The sequence below is a fragment of the Solanum stenotomum genome, chromosome 7 (genome assembly GCF_019186545.1).
Source record: "Solanum stenotomum isolate F172 chromosome 7, ASM1918654v1, whole genome shotgun sequence".
Lineage (NCBI taxonomy): Eukaryota > Viridiplantae > Streptophyta > Magnoliopsida > Solanales > Solanaceae > Solanum > Solanum stenotomum.
Window position 1 is genome coordinate 19,707,739 of NC_064288.1, and position 5,053 is coordinate 19,712,791.

Consider the following 5,053-nt stretch of genomic DNA (forward strand, 5'->3'; position numbering starts at 1 on the left):
ATCTTTATTATGCTAAAAAGAATATAATAAAAATTGTGGGAATTATTTATGACTTTAAATAATTTTAAAAATAAATAAGTTAAATAATACTAAAAATTATGTTCATCAAATTGAGACAATGAAATAAACTTATATATTGATTTATTTTCACAACTATTCTATTTTAACGTGTTAAGGTGTTAAATGCTAACAAATGCAGATTTTACAATATCATTTTATAGTAGGTCGAATTTTGATATTGTCATTAAATCAGTATTTACAATTACATTATAAACTAACTGCGCAACGCGCGGATACGAATACTAGTATTATTTTTATGTAAGGGTAAAATATAATGAATGCGATTATATAATGTACAAGTACTTTAAACCCAATAAACATAAACTAGCCTTACGAACACTTTAAAAAACTTGTGGAATTAAACAACAAAGAATGCGCTGAACAATTTTGTGGTTATCCACATTATAGGATTGCTCATTCACATAATAAGTTTCACATGAAAAGTTCTAAGTCAATAGAGGGGGGAAAGTTAATAACCTGTACACATATTTAAATAAAGAGCCAAAAGATCAATCTTTGAGGATCTCAACAATTTATGAACATTAGAGAAAATTATAATTAGTAAAAGAGCAACAATGATACTTTTAAATTAATTCTCCACAAGACTACAAAACATTGTTGGACTCTATACAAACAAGATCACATGCCCAGGTTTCCATTTTCTTTTCTTTTTTTTGATAATTTTAAAGAGTAAATATTAGGTTTAGTAAACATAAAAATCATATTTGTATGTTATAGACATAGTTTGCATAATTGCGCTAATGGAGCATTAGATTTGTATAAATCGCAGGCAGACATTCGCTTGTATAAAAGCGCAGCGATTGTATATGTCTATCTGTTAGATAATTGTATATATGTAACTATTATATGTATGTATCAATGATGGTGTTTGTATATCTGCATAAAATTTGAATTTGTATACAATTGAATCGGAATAAATTTTTTGTATATCAAATCTCTCTCTCTCTCTCTCTCTCACACACACACTTTATATCACACAAATTATAGATTGTAATTTGTATAATTTGTGTTTGTATAAATCAAGAATGAGAGAAAGACAAAAGAGAACTGATACGGGAAAGATTTGTATTTGTATAATAATAAATGTATTGGACGAAAATATATGTATTGTATTTGTATATAAAGTTTTCTCTCGCTTTATATAAACACAAACACAATATATACATTTGTGTTTATATAAAGTGAGGGAGGCAAGGGAGAGTGGAGCGGGAGATTCTCTTGGGAGAGAGGCGAATGACAAGTGTTTGCTACACATTACAATTAAATGAAATTGTGGTTATAACAATTAATTTGAATTAATAGTTTGTTATTTTTATACAATTTTCCAATTTTAAATGACCCTTATGCATTGTTTCCTTTTAACAAACTAGGTGACTAATCATTTTGGTGTCTCTAAATTAAATGTGTTCATAACACATGACTCAATGAGATCCAATATCACGAATTTAAACTACAATGGTAATTAAAAGACATAAGAAGAACTGGAAGTATAAATAAAAGACAGTAAATGTAGCCACATATATATGTTTCTACATTAAGATGTATTTTAAGGGTTCTTATCCTTCAAACCTAAGGAAATTGTCACGACCCGATTTCTCAAGTCATGGTGGCACCTAATATAACCCACCAGTAGGTAAGCCAACCTGTAACCCGGAACAACAAGAAATGGGTCTGAGGGTAGAAACTAAACAAGAGATAACCACGCTGACGGAATTCTCATCCGAGCGCGTTTACTCAGAATGTTGACCAAAGTCAAACTTAGGCTTAAACTTAAAGTTAAAACGCCTAATTGCACCGACTCACACTGAAAACCTCGGGAGTCATGTCGACCATGCTACTAGCCTAAAATGACCCTTCCGGAGCTGATGGAATCGTCAGAATTGGATTCCGATGTAATCTTCTTGAACTTTTGATCAAAAATGATCGTTCAAGGTTCATAAGCTCCAAAACACAAAAACTCGCACCAAGACCAAACGAACGACCAGGTGACCGAACTATCAGTCCCAGCAAGTCATAAATGACTTGGGGTCGCTATAGGAACGCTCTAAACGACACACAGAATGCAAGACACAGAAATGACCAAGAGGGTCATTACAATATCCACTACTAAAAAGGACTTTCGTCCGCGAAAGAAAGGATCAAGAAGTACCTGAAGGCTCAAACAAGCCAGGAAACTGCTCTCGCATCTCCTGCTCGGTCTCCCAGGTATCCTCCTCAACTGGACGATGCCTCCAACGGACCTTAACCACAGGAATGGCTCTCGAGCACAATCTCCTCACATCTCTGGCTAGAATGGCAACTGGCTCCTCTACAAATGTCAAACGATCATCCAACTCGACTGCATCATACTGGAGCACATGGGACTCATCAGGAACATACCGCCGCAGCATCGAAACATAAAACACTGGGTGGATGGCCGAAAATGCTGGAGGTAGGGCCAACTCATAAGCAACCTACCCAACTGTCCGGAGTATCTCAAAAGGCCCAATGTACTTGGGGCTAAGCTTGCCCCGCCTCCCAAACCTCATCACGCCCTTCATGGGCGACACATGGAGGAATACCCGGTCACCAAAAGAGAATCTCAAAGGTCGACGCCTTTGATCAGCATAACTCTGATGCCTACTCTGCGCCGTCCTGAGCCTATCCTGAATCACCCTCACTTGATCCGGGGCCTCCTAAAGCAAATTTGTACCACGCGGCCTAGGCTCTGTAGACTCAAACCAACCAACTGGAGAGCGACAACGCCTACCATATAAGTCCTCAAACGGGGCCATCTGAATACTAGAGTGGTAGCTGTTGTTGTACGCAAACGGACCAAAGGCAAGAACTGGTCCCACTAACCTCCAAAATCCATAACACAGGCCCGCAACATATCCTCAAGGACCTGAATAGTACGCTCTGACTGACCATCCGTCTGTGGGTGAAATGCTGTGCTAAGTTGAACACGGGTTCCTAACTCCTCCTGAAAAGCCCTCAAAAAGTTGGAAGTGAACTGTGAACCCCGATTTGAAATGATAGAAACAGGCACACCATGAAGACGAACTACCTTCCGAATATAGATACGAGCCAACCTCTCATCACTGAAGGTAGTATGAACAGGAAGGAAGTGTGTTAACTTGGTCAATCGATCCACGATGACCCAAATGCTGTCAACACCTCTAGAAGTCCGAGGCAACCCCACAACGAAGTCCATAGTGATACGCTCCCACTTCCACTCTGGAATGGGTAATTTCTGGAACTCGCCACCAGGCCTCAAGTGCTCTGCCTTTACCTGCTGGCAGCACAAGCAAAGGGAAACAAAGTCAGCAATATCTCTCCTCATGCCACTCCACCAGTAATGCTGCCTCAAATCACGATACATCTTCCCTGTGCCCGGATGGATAGAGTATCTAGACTCATGGGCCTCCAAAAGTTTCAACTGTATAAAATCTCCAACTCTCGGAACACAGATGCGGCCGGCAAATTTCAACACTCCATCAGGATCTAAGGTAGCCTGACCACCATCACCCGCTAACACTCGATCTCTAAGGGCCACTAAGGTATCATCCTCAAACTGGCAACCACAGATCCTATCAAGCAAAGAAGACTGAACTCCCATAAAGGCTAAGACGCGTCTAGAATCTGAGATATTCAGCCGAACCATGCTATTAGCTAAGGACTGAATGTCCAAAGCTAAGGGTCGCTGCTCAACAGATAAGAAGGCTAGACTACCCATACTCACTGCCTTCCGACTCAAGGCGTCCGCTACCACATTCGCCTTGCCCGGATGATAGAGAGGTCGTAGTCTTTCAGGAGCTCAATCCAACGACGCTGCCTCGAATTAAGGTCCCTCTGGCTCATGATGTACTGAAGACTCCTATGATCAGTATAGATCTCACGTCGAACTCCATACAAGTAGTGCCTCCAAATCTTAAGCGCGAAAACTACCGCCGCTAACTCCAAGTCATGAGTGGGGTAGTTGCGCTCATGGATCTTAAGCTGCCTCGATGCATAAGCAATAACCTGGCCCTGCTGCATCAATACACAACCCAAACCAACGCCGGATGCGTCACAATAAACTGTGAAGCCCTCACCCTCAACAAGAAGTGTCAATATAGGAGCGGTGGTCAATAACTCCTTGAGCCTCAAAAAGCTCGCCCCACACTCCTCTGACCAAACAAAGGGAACATCAACACGAGTCAATCAAGTCAACGGGGTTGCAATAGAAGAAAAGCCCTCAACAAAGCGTCTGTAGTAGCCTGCTAGTCCGACGAAGCTCCGAATCTCAGTAACTGAAGTGGGCCTGTGCCAATCAGGAATAGCCTCAATCTTCGCCGGATCAACCCTAATACCCTCCTTGGACACCACGTGCCGCAAGAAGGCTACAGACTCAAGGCAAAACTCGCACTTTGAGAACTTGGCATAAAGCCGATGATCTCTCAAAGTCTGGAGCACTATCCTCAAATGTTGCTCATGCTCACTCCGGCTCCGCGAGTATACCAGTATGTCATAAATGAAGACGATGACAAATAAATCAAGTTATGGCCTGAACACACGTGTCATCAAGTCCATGAAGGCAGCAGGGGCATTAGTCAACCCAAAAGACATCACAAGGAACTCATAGTGGCCATAACGGGTCCTAAATGCAGTCTTAGGGATGTCTGTTGCCCGAATCCTCAGCTGATGGTACCCGGACCTCAAATCAATCTTAGAAAACACGGCGGCACCCTGAAGCTGATCAAACAAATCATCAATACGAGGCATGGGGTAACGGTTCTTCACCGTCACCTTGTTTAGTTGCCTATAGTCAATACACATCCTCATAGTCCCGTTCGTCTTCTTCACAAACAGAACAGGTGCACCCCAAGGCGACACACTCGGACGGATAAACCCCTTACCTAAGAGATACTCTAACTGAGCACTGAGCTCCCTGAGCTCTGCAGGAGCCATCCGGTAAGGTGGAAAAGAAATAGGACGGGTGTCAGGCTCCAAA

The 5,053-nt window shown here is 41.6% G+C and overlaps 1 pseudogene; it reads right to left on the reverse strand.

Annotated features, from left to right (window-relative positions):
* Positions 1-2,219: 2,219 nt before the first annotated feature.
* LOC125869725 (uncharacterized) overlaps positions 2,220-5,053 on the reverse strand; it is a 67,546-nt pseudogene continuing 64,712 nt past the window's right edge.